Below are 19,192 nucleotides of genomic sequence, written 5' to 3'. Positions count from 1 at the left end.
TATTTAGATGATATAGACATGAATATGGATATATTTTGATGATACTGGGGTTTGAATTCAGGGCTTGTGTTTGTTTGGAAGACATTTCATCACCTAAATCATATCCCTAGACTTATTCCCTCACTTTTAATTCCCTTAAATTCTCTGGCTTTGTTTTGGAGAAATATATGTGAATAAAAGAGCAAATTAACAAATGACTTTCCCTTCCTGTTATCTGATAGTACTTAATGCAAAGTAGTCTTATTTGTCTTTTTATCCTGTATCACCTTGTTCATAAAAAGTAACATACATAGGGTTTATTATATATTCTGAAAAAATTGTACTACTTTTTCTACTTCCCATACTGATCATTTCATGACAAATAATGATAACTATTGAACAACTCTGAAAAACAGAGACATAAAGAATGAGAAAAAAATCAAAGACGCCCTATCATCAGTTTAATTACAGTTCTCCTGGTCTCCCCTTTCCTCCTCCTCCTCCAGCCACTTCCTGGAGAGCAGACCACATTGACCACTGATGACAATGGATATAAGTCATTACAGAATGCCCCCACACGCTACCCTGTGTAGGTGTGCCGTGTGTATTTTTAACTTTTGTTTCATTTCTCATATATTTAAAGGCAATTACCATTCCAAGGTATGGATACAATATAATTTACTAAACCAAACATAGATATTTTCTGGTCTGGGAATGTAGAAGAATGCTGCAAAAGACATGTCTTTGTCTACTTTGGCACTGCAGAAGAATATACTTTCCCTACCAACTTTGATGTGGTAGTTCTAATTTACTATCAGACAAGAATCTGGAGAATCAAGGGATTAGAATGCCATATAAAATGAATAATGTGCCTTGAGAGATTAAGGATTAATGTATTACCCAGATTTATGTTTTAGAATCTAGACTTCATGAAATTTATTGCTTCTCAATGCTAGACTTTTCTGCTTTTTTTTCCTGACTTAAATTCTGAGGCATAAAGTATAGTAACTTACCATCATTGCCATATACTTCTTAATCGCCACAGTTGTTTGAAAATAAGCTCTCTTTAGGGATATGAAACAGAATGGGATATAGTCCATTATGAACTATACAATAATTAAAAATGGCAATAACATTTCAAATTTAAGGAAACAAGTCTCAAAGAGTTAATTTTCTTAAAAAAATCATTTTTATTAAGTTTTATTCTTAGAGCTAACATACTGGGTTTGTGGCTACAACATTGTATCATGTATTTTCTTTACCATATTTTGCTTTGTTTTTCTTTCTGTATTTCCTTACTTCTTTTTGGTTTGTCATTGAAGTTGAGCTATTGTTCCTAATCCTTTACTCTCCTACTACAGAAATACAAATACAAACACACACACACACACACACACACACACACACACACACGTTCATATATACTTTTCACCTGACATGATAGCAGGTTTTGGTCTTCAAGATGTATCCTATCTTGGAAGGTGAGAAGTTGGAAGATTAAATGCAAGTAGTATAGGCTGAAATGTATTTACTTACATGATAGTGAATGCTAGTCTACCCTGGATAAGATTTACTATTAAGTTTAGACTGGATTTCTTATACCACATATAGTAACACCATATGTGTTACTATAATCTATTTATAAGTTACTTATAGAGACATCCCTCTATCATTGCATATTTAATCCTATCATTTATTCTACTTTATACTTTTACTACCATCTAAGAGGAAAGCTTAAATAGAAGTTTCCAAACTACTTCTCTGGGTCAATGGATGAGGGTGGGGGTGGAGGAAGGGAAATGGGGACCAAGACATGAGAAAGGGTATCAATGTTCATCTTTTTATCTGGCGAATATAATGTAACCCTTCTATTAATTACAATAAAAATATATGGAAAAAAAAGAAAAAAAAGAAAGAAGGGGTTACATTTCCTTTTCATGTTAAGAGTAACATAAAGACTTTCTGCAGGCAGCTATATGTTACCTCCCCTAACAAATGTCATTCTGCTCTAGCATGACATTTTCATTTCTTTTTATTTAGTTTGCATACTTAAACACTGATTGATTGATTGATCTTCCATCCTGGGCTTGAGCTTAGGGCCTGAGCACTGATCTTGGGCTTTCTCAAGGCTAGAGCTCAATCACTTGAGCCACAGCATCATTTCTGCCTTTTTTTTCCTGTGTATGTGGTACCAAGGACTTGAACCCTGATCTTCGTGTATGCTAGGCAAACACTCTACCACTAGGCCAAATTCCCAGTTTTAAACGTTTTTATATCTACATATCTACTAAGCACTTCTATGCATAGATGGAAGGTAAGGAATTAAGGTGACTATGTAGTAGATCTGACTGAAAAGGTTTAGTAAGTCAAGAAGAAGTAAATACTTGGCTTTTTGAAAAACAAGGAAGCCACTGCCCCGCTGTTACAGGCAAGAGAGAAGGTGACAGGTAAATATCCAAGAAGCCTAGAGACCCTGTAGGGTCTGTAAGACTGATATCTGAAGAATAGATATAATAGAGAGATACTGAAAAGATTTCAGTGAATCATTAGTATGATGTGACTTTTAAAACATTAACACAATTAAGTGGAACTAGGTCTTCGTAGAGCAACAGAGGAACCAAAGAGTCCATGTAGGGTCTCTATTAAAAAAAGGAAATGAAGGTAGCTTGGTCTAGGATGCTGGCAGGTGAGCAATAAATTGAGTCCAGTTTTACACAGACTTTAAGACCACAATGAGAGTTTCTAGTGGATGAAAGTCAAGGTTTGGAATACAGGAAAGATGAGAAGACATTATGAGGGAAGACTCCTCAAGACTTTGTAAGGATGGGTAAGAAGCAAGTGTGAAGCTCAAGGTCAAGTGGCAGAGTGCTACCCTTGAGAAAAATAGGTCAGGGACAGTGTCTAGGCCCTGAGTTCAAGCACAAGGAGGAGGGGAGTGGCAGGAGGAAGGAGGGAGGGAATGGAATTATGAGTTAAGTTTCTCTGGTGTAGTTCTGTCTTAAGAGTATCACTGCTGATTCAGGAAAATAAAAACTTTCAAATTTTTCAACAAAAGCCCCAAGATCTGTTCTTCCTATCATGTTGGATGTCTGGTTCCAATTAAACAAAGGAAGAAACTGTGCATAAGCACAGTTCAGACCCACTTTCCCTTTCTGCAACCACAGAAACCTGGGAGTAGGACAACTTAAATATGCATGCTGCTCACTTCTCGTGTTGTTTTAATCCCTTCCTGGCCTGACTGCATTTATCTTAGATAACTTAAAAAATAAAACAGCAATCATTGAAATATTTAATATAATTTAATGAAATCAATATTGAAGCTGAAGAGATAGTATACTTAGCAGAATTTCTCATACATACATATATATATATATCACATTTTCTAGAAAATTCACCTAAGGAATCAGTACAATTACAGTCCTTGTATGCTAATCAAAAAATTAAGTAAAACAAAATAAAAATAATGTAATGAAGGTGTTCACAAAAGAAAGTTCTCATGCTTAAGACTACAAGAATGAGATACTGTACTGAAACACAACATGTACAGAAAATCCCTAGGTCATATTGTAGTCATGACATTTTAATACTTTCCCCTTAGTAAAACTTTTACAAGAGCTGTAAAGAAAATCAATACCTTGATTTCTTTTGAAAAGGAACACCTTTACTTACAATTTAACCACTGTGTGTGTGTGTGTGTGTGTGTGTGTGTGTGTGTGTGTGTGTGTTTCTGCCCGTCCCAATGTTTGATCTTGAGGCCTGAGCTCTTTTCTTCAAGGCCAGTACTCCACCACTTCAGCCTCATCTCTACTTCCAACTTTTTGTGGTTACTTGGAAATAAGACTATCTCAGATTTTTCCTGCCTTCAAACTATAATCATCAAATCTCAGTCTCCTGAATAGCTAGTTGTAGGCATGAGCCATTGGCACTGAGTTCATTTTTACTATCAATGCACAATAACTTTTTTTTAATAAATATAAAAGTAATGATAAAATTGAGACATTCATTTTCAATGCCAAATGAATTGGCATAATTGTTAAAAATCAATTGTTAAATTTAGACCAGAGAAGGAAATAAAAGTATATAACTCACAATAAGAGGCTACAATAGCAAATAAGAAGTAGACTGGTCAAAATCAAGCTTGCTTCCATTTGGAATTTTATAGCCAGCTGACTTTATTACTAGAAACTCAGAGAACTAAGAAGCATGATAAACTACATCGACAGGGATGCCATCATTAAAATCTAGACTGAGAAAATCTACGGTATATATGATCAGGCTTCTTTAGCATTTATTTAATCCATGGAGAAAAAAAGAGAGGAAGAAAGATGAAAAACTATTGATTAAAGATACTAAAAAGACATGAATATTGGACATGTGAAAGAATTTGGGTTATACTGAGCACAAACAAAATCAAAACATGGGGTTTGGGGGATGACAGAGAAGTGGAGAGCTGCACATTACTCACGACTAAAAAATTTGGAAATCTATACAGAATTTCATCCATGGACTCAATGACAGGATGTTGATGACTACTCTAAAACAACCTTGGAGGAAGGAGAAAGAATGAGGATACAGAAAAACAAAACAAAATAAAAACAATACAAACAAACAAAACCCAACCACATACTTTGAGAGCTTTAAGTGACTAAAATTAACCTTTAACTTCTCTGTGCACTTTTGCAACTGCTTGATAGTTTTCACAATTAAAATTAAAAGTAACTTACAACTACTTGAAAGAACACAATTCAACACATAAGTTACTTCTTTTCCATATAAAATATACATATGAGAAAACATTTTAGAAGACTTGAAATTTTTCAATAAGCACAATCTCATCTGGGTTTTGTTATCAACTCAGATTACATTCTCAGGTATTCATTTTTACATTTGACATTCCAATTTAACTGACAGATTTCTAATATAAACCAAATATTCTCATACTACAGGCACATCTAAGATCACAATTATTTAAATACTAGTAGTAAATGAAATAGCATATTACCCTCCAGAAATGAAATAAAACTACATTAGAAATTAAAATTTATTTGGGGATGGGAACAGAAGGACAGGAAGAACAGGGAGGTGTGTGTGTGTGTGTGTGTGTGTGTGTGTGTGTGTGTGTGTGTGTGTGTGTCTGTGTTAACAAGAAACAGCATCATGAAAGCCTGAAAAGATTTAAAAATGCATTTTTAGCCAGGCACTCACTGGTGGCTCGTGCCAACAATTGTAGCTTCTCTGGAAACTGAGATCTGAGGATCACAATTCAAAGCCAGCCAAGGAAAGAAACTGTGAAACTCTTACGTCCACTAAACTACAGAAATTTAAAAAAGCCAGAAGTAGAACCGTGACTCAAATAGTAGAACACAAAGGATCAGGGACAGAGCCCAGGCTCAGAATTCTAACCTTATTATAGGCAAATAGACAAATAATTAAGAAAGTAAATAAATAAATATTTGAAATACCATTTCAAGTCAACTTAATCCATTTTAAAATTCTAACAGTGCATATACTAATATTTCTATTAACTCACCTAAAAGTGTTTTTAAAACTTTAAAATGATGGGGCCAGGAATTTGGCCTAGTGGTAGAGTGCTTGTCTAGCATGCATGAAGACCTGAGTTCAATTCTTCAATATTACATACACAGAAAAAACCAGAAGTGGTGCTGTGGCTCAATTGGTGGGGCTCTAGCCTTAAGAAAGCCTAAGGACAATGCTCAGGCCAAGAGTTTAAGCCCTAGGACTTTAAAATGTTTTCCCAATAATCCCTACATCTGATTTTTAAAATACTAAAACTGTAGAAAGCTGGAGAACATTTTGTTCTTGCATTTCACTTTTCAAAACTTTAAACTTGTAGGATGTCTAAATGAATATCTTTCTGAAATGGCATTGTGCAATGGAGCTATACTCATGAAATCTTTGGAAGCAGCAAATCTTTAACGCTAAGGTAATGAAGAAAGCACATGGGAAGGAGCACTGTGCACCAGGGAGAGCAGATCCAGGGACAGATGGAAATGGCTTCTAATTCCCTCCAGAATTCCCCCTATGCCTGAGAGAAGTTATATGTTTACCCAGAATTTACTTTTTCTGTTACCACCATCATGTGAACATTTATTGATTCTTCAAACAAATTCAGCTTTTTTTAAAAAGGGTACTATTTCCCCATATTTAAAATAAAATTGTTGGAATAATATTAGGATTTACAGGTTCTTTGGAATGCATTGAAATTAGGGTGTCATTATTTAGCTATCAGAGCTTCTTCACAATTTAGTAAAATTTGATTTTTCTTTTGTCTTAGGAGCTAGGAATGCACTGGAAAAGTGGAAAGAAGGAGAAGCTTGTTTTGAATTGGAAAATAAATGGCTTAGTGGTAGAGATTAGTTTTTTAAAAAAATTCATCTCAGATTGTATTTTCCAGAATGGAGATCAAAGAGATCTTTGAGTCTAGGAGTCTAGTAACTGAGAAGGTGGAGCAAGTGTGTCATGTAGATAAATGCTTGTAATTAAGAACAGCACAGAGATCTTCTGAATTGGCTGTCATATATGATCACAAACAGGACACTTCAGGAGCCAGAGCTGAGCACTGTGGTGCATGGCTATAACCCCATGGATTTAGGATGGAGACAGAGCTTTGCATATAGACATAGAAAGCAATGTAACAAATCAGTCACTCTCTACTTCATTATAATGCTCTCTATATATCTACTTTCTTATATTACATACCCAGAGATAAATCCACCTAGTATTTGACAAGCATGCCAAGAACACACATGAGAAAGAGAAGATGTGTAAACAAATATGACTGAGAAAACTCATACAAAACAGTGAAATTATACATCCCCCAAAAGTAAGTGACATAAAAATATAACTCCAAATGATCACACTCACTGAGGAAAACCTAAAAGGGAAAGTTGCATGTTATATACGTTAGTAAGGATTTCACAGATAAAATGTCAAAAGTGTAAGAAACAAAACCAAAATAAATGCATGAGGTTATAACAAAGTAAAAGATGCATTTGTATGAGAAAGGAATCAATCAACACTTAAAGAAAAAAAACCAACGTATGGAGTAAGAGAAAATATTTGCAAAACACAAATGATGTATGGGTAATCTCCAAAATTAAAACAACAATCGATAGCTTACTAGTAAGCAAAAATTGAATAACCCACACTATAGTGCCAACTTCAATAAACTTTACCCCCCCCAGGAAGAAATACAAATGAATATAGATATGTGAAGAATACATTGGATCATTAATTACCAGAAAAATGTAAATCAAAGCTACAATATTGGTTGTCTGTTATCAAATAAAAAAGTAAACTGTTGGCCCATGAGGAAATTGGAAGCTTTTCACACTGTTGGTGGAAAAACAAAAGGCCATGGCCACTTTTGGAAAACATCATGGTGGTTCCTTGAATTGTAAAAATAAAGGATAGTATGGTGTTTCAGGCCTATAATCCCAGCTATTTGGGACATAAAGGTAGAAGAATCTTGGCCCAAGTAAAAGCACAAACCTTGACCAAAAAGTGAAGCAAAAGAACAAGCACTGTTTCAAATGATAGAGTGCTTATCTAGTAAGCATAAGAGCCTGACTTTAAACCTCAGTAACACTAAACAGGAAAGCTAACAACAATAAACATAGAACTAATATATGATGCAGCAATTATTCTGGCTATTCATGTAAAGTAACAAACATGGATCTTGAGAAGATTCCAGAACTCCCATATATATTGTAGCACTTTCCCAATAACCCCTATAGGAGAATAGTCTCAATGACCCCCAGGTTAACTGACAAAGAAAATGTGATTCAACATTACAAACAAGAAAATTCTACCATATAAGTAGCATGGCTCGATGTTGCATATATTGTGCTAAGCAAACTAGGTACAGGCAAATATTGAATGTTTCCACTTAACTGAGCTATGTAAAATAGTGAAATTTACAGAATCACAAGCTGAAATGACAGTGCTGGAGGCTGGTGAGGGGCGCTGGAGAGAGAATGAATGATCATCACACATGCATTCCATTTTTGCAATGCAGATGAACAAGCTCCAGCTATGTGCTACACAGTATTGCACCGTTGATTGACATTAAGGTATTACACATTTAAACAATTATGAGTATAGATAAGTAAAAGCCCAGCTGACTACATGTCTGGTTTTGATTTGTGTTTTAGTTTTGGTTCTAGTTTGGTGTTTGGTTGTGTGACAAGGGATGGTGTCAGACCCCTTCAAGGATAGCCTTGAAATTTCACTCAGGCAATCCTCTTGCCTCTGGCTAGGGTTTAGCTCAGTCTACAGGCCCAACATGCCCAATTTGGCCAACAACAATTCCTCATAAATCCAATGAGCCATGCTTACAAAGTTTCTAGAATCCTCCGAGGACCATTCTCAATTAAAAGGCAACCACACCATACCCTAAGTGACCATGGAAAAGCAATTTCCTGTCACAAGCAACACAAGGCAGCATAAGCAAACATGGTGTCGCTCCTCTGATGACATAATAGTGTTGAAGCAATGGTGCATATTTGTTCTGGGAAATACTTTTTGATTATATTCTCTCCAATTGTCCCACGGTACGAATGAAGTTAAAATTTTCTTTATACAATTCCCTTAAGTAGATTATTTCTTAGGTATCAAAAACTGTACAAAAAGTACAGGTCATAATTTTTTTTGAAGATTCATTCTCTGCCATTGTGACATGCATAGCATTTACCACAGAATGAATAAAAGTAAATGGTCAAAGAATGCTTACCTAACTCTACCTGACTAAGTATAGGAAATGTTTCCTGTGCTTTCTGTTAATCTTTCCAGTAAACAGCAGTCATATATTCAAGTGCTTACTATCTGTGGCCTGTTTTCAACAAAGGCAAAGCTTGCTCTAAATAATCAGTATTCTTTCCCAGGATATGGAGACACAAAACCCACAAATGGGTGCAAGTGAACTAAAGCTGTGACAGATGCACGTTCCCAATTATTAGTCATGTCTTCTATCCCAACACTAAAAAGCATGATGTTGCACTGGGCACTGGTCTCGCCTATAGCCCTAGCTATCCAGGTGACTGAGATCTAAGGATCATGTTTGATTCTAGCCTAGGCAAGAAAGTCCATGAGACTCTCATCTCCAGTTAACTACCAGAAGCTGTGGCTCAAGCTCAGGGACAGTGTCCAGACCCTGAAGACAAGCCCCAGAACTAGCACAAAAAGAAATAAAATAATTCATCTTAAAAAGTAAAGCAATGTAGAGGGAAACAGAAGAATAGTAGGTAAGAATTTATTGTCTATACCACAGAATTAAAAATATAAAGGAAGGACTAGGTTGAAGGAAGTTGAGGATGTTGAAGAGATGACACAGATCAAGATGCAATATGTATGTAAGTATTATTTAGGGCTATGTTAAAAGAATCAATAAATAACCTAAAAATTAAGAAAAATGAAGAAAGAGGCAGGTAATAATGTTGAAAGGGGGGACATTGATCAAGATTCCCTGTATTTATAGACTGCTTTTTGTGAATGGCAATACTTTGTACAAATACTTAAAGATAACATATTCAAAAATGTAAAGCAATGCTTAAATTTTAAAGTAATTGTTGATACACTCAAACTTTAAATATGTTGCCTGCTTTGATTTTTTTTTTGCCAGTCCTGGGCTTGAGCTCAGGGTCTGAGCACTGTCCTTGGATTTTCTCAAGGCTAGAGCTCTACCACTTGAGGCTCAGCACCACTTCTGGCTTTTTTCTATGTATGTGGTACCGAGGAATCGAACCCGGGTCTTCATGCATGCTAGGCAAGCACTCTACCACTAAGTCAAACTCCCGGCCCAACTTTGTTTTTTTTTTTGAGATAATATTTTTGCCCTCCTCTTTCATTGGAAAAAGAAATATTCCCATATCCGTTACAGAATGGACAAAAGATTTTCTGCACATGGGTTTGGAAGTCAGGAGATTTCCTCTAACAGAGTACAAGGGATTGCCTTAGTTTTATCACTGTCTATGACAGGACTCAGTTTTAACTAAGCATGAATGGATTCATCCCAAGTTAGAGATATTCTGAAAGAATGAATACATTTTCTTTTCATTCCTGTTCTACCACCTGGTTTCAAAACTGGATGTAGATGTCCTTTCATGTCTCAATATTTTTGTGCTTTTTCCCCCACCTGTGATAGAGATGAATGTACTATTGAGCAGTAAAGAATTTTCATCAGTTGCAAGTTTAACTAACTTTACTCAGCTACTCCTTCTTTACTAAAGGCCTCCTTCAAGTTTTTCACTTTTTTGTTTTTCCAATTGCAACCATTTTTCCCACTAAGGATTTGCTCCACACTGACACAGGGTTTCAACAGATATTAACATTTTTTCCAAACATATTATATTTCAAAATTTGCTGGGGCAGCAGAATAAGTGTCATATTCTTCAATTTATCATGCAACTCTTCAAAAAACTAACCCCTAGGACTCTTTTTTTCAGTGTCTTCAGCTACATTTCACAGACAAGTATGTACAGCCCTGCAGTCTTCTAAGATAAAGTTACTTCATAGCTTAGATAAAACAGATTTCATTAGAGATCATTCTCCCTATCCCTGAGATAGAGGAAGCTTAGTAAGCTTTCTTCTACATTCTATTTTTAAGCTTCTAAAATGTGTTCTTTAATCTTATCTATGAAATACTCAATTTCCTTATATTATTACTCCATACTCTAAACAAACAATCCAAAGAACTCTATGGAGAAAATTGCTAGGCTTGTATTAATCTATAGTAAGGAATGCTAGCTATTTGCAAACTAATTCTGGGACTTAGTCCAACAAACTGTGTGAAAGCCCTAAAATTCTATTTTAACTGGTATTTAGACTGAATTCTAACACTGGAAAATGAATCCCACTTGGTGACATAGCTGACCTTGCTACACTATTACTCCATAAAGCCATAATTAGAGCAGAATAAAAAGAAGTTGACAGAAGCTCTCAGATATCAACCATCTTTGTTAGAATCCCATTTCATAGTTTTAAAAGGCAGTCCACTTATAACTTATAAAAAATGGAATTCCATGCTGCCATCAGAAAGAATGGCATTGCCCCATTTGTAAGGAAAGGGAAAGACTTGGGAAAAATCATATTAAGTGAAGTAAACCAGACCGAAAGGAACATAGGCTCCATGGTTTCTCTCATTTGTAATAATTAGTACACACCTAGCACAGGATTACAATAGCTCAAGACCTAGGTATATAAGGTCATATAGGATGAGACTAAATGAAAGGATCTCTAGGATATGGAAACAAGAGCTTTATCTTGTGTGATTGTTGTTCTTACGTTATTTCTCTTCTCTTTTGTTGCCCTTTGATTAAGCTCATATTGTTACAGTATATAACTCTGTTACCTGTTATATTGTATATACACTTACTTGTTTGAGATAGGAAAGGGAATAGGAGAAAACAAGATAATTGAGAAATGGGAACAAAAAGATGAGAAGGGGTATCAATGTGTAAGAAGTAATGTACCTGGTGAACATAACTGTATCCTGTCTATACATTACTCTGACAATAAAAGATACATTTTTTTAAGAAAAGAAATATTTTATTAAAAAGGTTCATAGACTGATTAAACATTTCAAAAATAGTCACAATTAGAAGTGCTAAGGAAGTGCTTGTGCTTCACAAAGCAGTAACAACTTGGCTTTTTTTAATTACTAGTATGTCTAACAACTGTATTCAGTAAGATATTTCCAAATTTATACACAGTGTGCTTTAATGATATTCAATTACTCATATTTATCCTCCTGCCCCTTGCTCTCATTTTTCATTAACTTTCTTGAAAATATTCATAAATGCATTTCATTATGCCCTATTTTTATGTACTCACATTATAATCCCATCATTTTCAACCCTTATGTATCCTGTCATTTCCCTCATCCCCTCCTCTCTTCCTTCTCTCTCTTCTCTTCTCTTCTCTCTCTCTCTCTCTCTCTCTCTCTCTCTCTCTCTCTCTCTCTCTCTCTCTCTCTCTCTCTCTCTCTCTCACACACACACACACACACACACACACTCCTCACTGGTTTTTCTCCCAAGAGATTAACTTTCTTCCTTTGTTTTAGCAGTATGCATTTTGTATTCAGTATGTCATATTTGCTATGTAGGAACTCTACCACTTGAGCCACACTGCCAGCCCTTCTGGCTTTGGTTATACTTGGGAAAGGGTATTGCCAGCTTAGAACAAAATCTGCCTGCTTATACTTCCTGTCACAGCTGAGGAGACATGAATACTACCATGTGAGTTTTTGTCTAAAAACTGGCCTGGAATTGCTATCTTCCTATTTCAGCCTAATGTTAAGCTGAGGTAGCATGTGTGAACAAGAACACTTAGGTTTTCTGTTGCCATGGGATCATGCATGGTCTTCCTTGACCTAGAATTGTCATCTTCCTGACCTCTCCCTGTTAGGAGACAGGATAACAGACTAATAAGCCACCAATTGCAGGCAATAATTTCATTTTTTAAAAGCAAATTGAAATAGAAACACCTTTTAAGTAATACATAAATATATGCATAGAATAGTCTAAGTTCCTAAAATGATATTGACATTTAATATTATACAATGACTAGATGTATAAATGTTTAAATTTGATGTTCCTTTTACTTAGTGTCAGGACATTTGAAAATCTGAAAGAAACATAAAAAAGGGGCAAGTTTCCTCTCTCAAAAAAATAACAACACTAAAATTACTAACGAATACGTGCATTACTCTCTTATTTAAATGACATTAACTGAAAATTTGTTTGTGGCTGACATTAGAAGAACAGAGAAAAAAAATCAGAGATGATCTATACCTCAGTGGTGGTTACATACTATCAGGAAAGACAGATACTGGGAGAAAGTGGATTTAAATTAAATTTGTAAAGCTATATAAGTAGTTATAGGTGATAAAATAATAATAACTATGTCCATTAAATACACTAAACAAAATGCAATTCTTGTATTTTTTATTTTATCTCCTGAAGATGAGTTCTGTACTCCCTGTACCATTGTCTCTGCCCTGCTCCCACTGTGGAATTTAGCAGAATTTTTAGTATAGAGTAGGATATCCAATACATTTTGGCTAAATGTGTCCCCGCACCATCTTTTTTTGTTTTTGTTTTGCTACAGTAAAATTAGCATTTTTTTCAGGAAAGAGTTCTATTTTTGGAAAACAATGTCATTTGCCTGTACCATTGTTAACTGAACCCATCAGATGTTTTCTTCTTTTTAAAATCAGCTTCATATACTCACTCTCAGGATTATAAAAATTAATAAATAATACACAGTAAATAATAATAAATAAAATAATAAATTAATAAATAAACTTGATTGACACTCATGTCTGCCAACTAAGCAAGCAATTACTTTATTCTTGGACTTGTAGCTTTTTAATGTATTTTTATGTTTTTTTTATTAACTTTAGTTGTACAAAGGTACCACGATTTAACAAAGCAGTTTACATATCAGGCTTTCACCATTTCCTTTTGTCCTTATCCTAGTCTTCATGGCTTTTATCATGAATCTGGAATCTTCCATATGGCTACTATACAGTCCTGAAGTCATTCCCAATCTCTGAATAACAGTGCTTCCTTGGCATATATCAAGTCCTTCCATTTCAAATGTGGCACTCTTTCTTATATTTTCACACATTTTTTTGGCTGACTAAGACTTTTTTGTCTTTTCACCAATCCAGACCTAAAATGAATTACATTTGATGTATTACTTTTCTGATCTACTCAGGGATTTGAAGTAGATTACTCTCATACTTAGTTTATCAAAAGAACCAAGAAAATCTGCAACCTTTCAAAACGAACAATGTCAAGTATAGGTTGAACTTACAAAAGGAGATGCCAAAATTCCTTCAAATAATTGCCTAATCCTGAAAGTTTTTAATTAATTTTCCATTCATGTAAAAGGCAGGTAAATTTTATTATGTTTTATTTAAATAAGAGATTCACCTTGAATCTCTCTATGATAGTACGTGCTAGAAAACATGCAGATAAGAGGACTAAGCTGAATATTAGGTAGGAAAGGAGAGACAGGAAGCTGAAATGAATAAAATATGACAGGGGAGGAGGAACTGAGAGTGGGAGAAGATGAAATACATTACATGTCTAGCATAGAGCTGAATGGCAGCTCATCTCATAAAAAGATGACACGGGAATACTGATTAGGTGTTTGATATGTTTTTGATCGAAGTACTTTCTTAGATCAAATCTTTGGCACTTCAAATCTTCCTTGTGAAGTATTATAATAACTAAAATAAAGACTACATCTGAGTTCTAATTTGTTGTCATTTGACCTGGAACAACTTTAGTTTATTTATGTGTTTTTCAGTGTTTTCATCTATAATCTAATTTCTCTACCTCCAAATTGCTTTATGAAAATTATGTTCATTTGTGAAGAAATTCCAATATTGGTATTGTTGTCAGGAATTTAGAAAATTCCATTTATGGACTGGGAATAAAAGAGAGTATAGCCAGGTGCCTATGGCTCATACCTGTAATCCTAGTTAGTCTGAAGACTCAGATCCGAGGATTGCAGTCCAATGCCAGCCAGAAAATCTGTAAGCCACTTATCTAAGATAAACTACTCAGAAAAAGCAAAAAATGTGGTTCAAGTGGTAGAATGCTTGCCTTGAGTAAAAGGAACTTAGGGATAGTGACCAGGAACAGATTTCAAGCCCCAGGACAGCAAAGCAATAAAACAAAAATAAAAATAAATAGACTTACACACAAGTAGAAGAGTAGTATCTAGAAAATTTCAGATTTGTTGTAATCATTTACATAGGACAAGTCATTTTTTAACATAGTCAAACTCAGTAAGATAAGGAGATAAACTAGCTTTCAAAAACAAAATATCAATCTCTCATCTTCTATTCCAAAATTTTAATTTATGCTTTTTTGTTATTTTTTCTACTAAAATTCCTACTTTCTTATGAATTACCTGAGAAAATAATTTCATGTAAACCTAGAATCTGTACAAAACTATTTTTAAAGAAAGATCTACTTATTTTAGTCATTAAGAAGTAAAAATGTATTGAGATTTATAATATTTTTGACAAAATTTGTATACATATGCAGTTAAAATGAGTTAAAGGAAAACATACTCTCTAAGCAATTGTCAAGTGTCAAATGATTTTCCTTATTTTGGGGGCCCAGTCAGAATTTGTCTAAGGATTAAAGTTAGTGTGAGGCACATTCATCCTGATCACCATAAATTAAGGAAATAGTTGAAAGATGATTGTAGAGTGGTTTTTTTGTTGTTTTACTTTTATTTATTTGCTTATTTTTTTGCCAGTCCAGGGCTTGAGCTCAGGGCCTAAGCACTGTCCTTGGACTTTCTCAAGGCCAGAGCTCTACCCCTTGAGCCTCAGCACCACTTCCAGCTTTTTTCTATGTATGTGGTACCAAGGAATTGAAACCGGGTCTTTGTGCATGCTAGGCAGGCACTCTACCACTAGGCCAAACTCCCGGCCTTGTTTTTTGTTTTTGTTTTTGTTTTTGTTTTTGCCAGTCCTGGGCTTGAGCTCAGGGCCTGAACTCTGTCCTTGGACTTTCTCAGGGCTAGAGCTCTACCACTTGAGCCTCAGCACTCCTTCTGGGTTTTTTTCTCTGTATGTGGTAGTGAGGGCAAGAACCCTGGTCTTTGTGCATCCTAGGCAAGCACTCTACCACTAGGCCATACTCCTGGCCTAGAGTTTTGATTAAATAATTCTATCATCTCACAAGTGTTAATGGAATACCAGCTTCATATTTTGAACCCAAGATGGGGGACAGAAGAACATGTAACTATATTCTGTTCTCTCACAGCTTAGCTCATTTGTGAAGTAGATTTAAATATTAAAATCTAATTTTGCATTCAGAAATCCAAATGCTACTTAAATTGTACAGAAATTTAAATCTGCACAGGAATGTTTTGTCTAATCACCTTATATGACAAGATGGCACCACTAACACTGACTTACATAAAAATAAGTTATTTCTGTGTTTCATTCTCCCATTCAGTGAAAAGGTTTTCCCAAAATCAAGTGAAAAACACTCCAATCTTCATTTATTTTACACTTTATATTTACATACAAAAGTAGGATTCCCCCTGGTTTATTATCAAATGCCTATAAATATGCTATCTATGACCACATATATATTTCAAGGTTGCTTAGCCAAGCAGATAAAAGTACAAACATTTTCTCTCACAAATTTTGAAAACAATTACACATCCGTAAATTGTTATACATTTATGAATACTATTCTATTTCAAAATACATATGATGTAATTTATGTGTTAAACTCAACTCGTCAAAATGTATTTATACAAGGAAGTTTTTTTTTTAAGACCATCAAAATAACACAGAAATAATCCTGGTAATATATAAGTCTGTTGGCTTTTAGTGTTTTTTATTAAATGCAGCCAGACATGCAGCATTATTTTACTTTACATACAGGTCAGTGAAACCAAAAACATTCTTCTCCAATTTCTTCAATGTTTTACTTTTATACCTAAGAGCAGATAACGTACAATATGTCTTTGATTCTGATCTGAATTTGCTCCTCACCAAAGGATTTCCCCAGAGTCTGTCCTCAGAGATCAGTGCTGTTATTCTAGTGCAGTGTAAGGGAGAGGACAGAAAATGCATTGCCAGCTTTTTGTGCTTTTCTTTCTTACCATTCCATCATACTATCATCTTTTATGTTTCTCCTCACTATTTGAAAGATTATCACCTCCTTCATATTTTTCTGCTAATACATTGTAAAGTTCATGAAAGTATTGTGAAAATATATCAAAAACTAAAAATTGTAAATACATTTATTTGCTTATTTGAATCAGGGACAGGAAGGGTAAAAATAAGATGATGAGTCAAATAACAAAGGATGAACTAGTGTAACAGCGATATTCACAAAACAATATGTTGGGGATGAACTCTGCAGTCTGGGAGGGAGAGGAGGAGAAAGTGGGAGAAAACATAACAATGTTCAAAAAGTAATGTACCCACACTACAGTATGAATATAACTGTAACCCGACCCCCTGTACATTACTGACAATATATATATATTTTTTTGCCAGTCCTGGGCTTGAGTGCTGGGCCTGAGCACTGTCCTTGGACTATCTCAAGGCTAGAGCTCTAACCACAGCACCACTTCTGGCTTTTTTTCTATGTATATGGTACTGAGGAATCAAACCTGGGTCTTCGTTCATGCTAGGCAAGCACTCTACACACTAGGCCAAACTCATGGTCCTGGAAATAAAATTTTTTAAAGAAAAATAAAAGAAACTATAAATCACATTCTACTTGTGTTTGAATCAAACTTTATTCATGGTTTCAAAACCAAATATTGTTGTATACTTTTAAGACGTTCTACTTCCTCTGAATCTTTTAATCAAACTTTAAACTTACTTAATCCTACCCTCAATGCTAGCACCATAATACTGATATTTCCCATTCTCCCTCTAATCAGCTTATAAATTACATTGCTTTTCCAGTTGTTTCCTTTTCAGGTTAGTCTGACTTTAGTGATTTTATTGAATTTTTGGATTCATCTACTGTTCCACCTTTGGTGTCAGAGTAAAACTGATAAAAACCTATTCTATGTTGATAATTAATATCAGACAGTCTGCTAAAAATTTGAATATTGTTCTATCTGATATGTGTTTAGTATATGTAAGAGAAAATAAACAATAAAATGTAGGTGGGGGCCAATGACTCATACCTATAAACTTGGCTTCTCAGAAGGTGGAGATCTAAGGATCTAACCATCAAAAGCCAGAATACAGCCGTGAATCAAGCAGTAGAGTGCAAGTCTTGATCAAAAAAAGAACTAAAGGACGGTGCCAAGACCCTGAGTACAAGTTCCAGAACTATGGAAAAGGAAAACTTCTTGATTTTGAATTTAGAATACAATACAAACTAGTTTTCCTTAATGAGATCCACTGAATGAGAAACTATGATTAATACCTAACTGAATGAAAAAAATATGAATAGATAGATGTACTGATCATGTTAACCTATGATTTAAGTTTTAAAATTGACTCATATAAACCAAATCTGATTCCCATCTTCAGCAAGTAAACATAGCAATAAGAACTAAGAAGCCTTTAAACGTCACAGTTGAACTAGTTGATGATATTTTTGTCATGTGTGCATCAATCTTTCTATCAGTATAGTCAGTGAATATTAAATATAAATGTCACCCATTTATGCTATATATAAAAACAGTGGAACTATGACACTTTCATAGTGTCAAAGAATATAACAAATAAAGATATGGTATTTATACACAATGGAATTCCATGTTGTCATCAGAAAGAATGACATTGTGCCATTGGTAAGGAAATGGAAAAACTTGGAAAAAATCATATTAAGTGAAGTAAGCCAGATCCAAAGGAACATAGGCTCAATGATTTCCCTCATTTGTAAAAATTAATATGCTATACATCTAGGATTCTCCTAGCAGAGGATCACAATAGCTCAAAAGCTATATTCATATGGCCATATAGGATGAGACTAATAAAACGAACTCTAGGATATAGACAAGAGATTTAACATTGTAATTGTTGTTCTTAATGTACTATGTGAAGTTATTTCTTTTCTCTTTTTTCCACTTAGATTAATCTTATGTGGTTATTGTATCTGACTTTGCTATGTGGTATATAGTATATATGCTTCTTTATTTGAAACAGGGAAGGAAAGGGAGACAACAAGATGATTGGGTGGGGGGGAGGGCAAGTGGGACAAAAACATGAGAAGGGGTATCAATGCTCAAGAAGTAATATACCCACTACCTGACCTCTCTATACAATACTCCGACAATAAAACACAATTAAAAATAGAATACAGGGGCTGGGAGTTTGGCCTAGTGGCAGAGTGCTTTCCTAGTATGCATGAAGACCTGGGGTCAATTCCTTGGTACCACACACATGAGGAAAAAAAAAAAAAAAAGACAGAAGTGGTGCTGAAGCTCCAGTGGTAGACTCTAGCATTGAGAAAGTACAAGGACAATGCTTACGCTCTGAGCTCAAGCCCAAGACTGGCACAAAATAAAATCTATTTTCTACAAAAAGAATAATCAAAGAATTCATATACTATCATCACTATTTTTGTAAATGGAAAAGGAACAACAGAATGATATAGGACAAAATGAGCACAACAGTTATTTCTAAAGGATAGGATTCATTGCTGCCTTTAATTTTATTTTACATTTTGTATTTTGCCAT

The 19,192-nt window shown here is 34.7% G+C and overlaps 1 protein-coding gene across 3 annotated transcripts in view; it reads right to left on the bottom strand.

The window, feature by feature from the left end:
- Gulp1 (GULP PTB domain containing engulfment adaptor 1) overlaps positions 1 to 19,192 on the bottom strand; it is a 212,881-nt gene that overhangs the window by 118,922 nt on the left and 74,767 nt on the right. The window lies entirely within an intron of this gene.

The sequence above is a fragment of the Megascapheus bottae genome, chromosome 21 (genome assembly GCF_031878675.1).
Source record: "Megascapheus bottae isolate mThoBot1 chromosome 21, mThoBot2.hap1, whole genome shotgun sequence".
Taxonomy (NCBI): Eukaryota; Metazoa; Chordata; class Mammalia; order Rodentia; family Geomyidae; genus Megascapheus; species Megascapheus bottae.
Note: the sequence above shows the minus strand (reverse complement) of the source record. Positions and strands in the feature narration are given on the sequence as shown.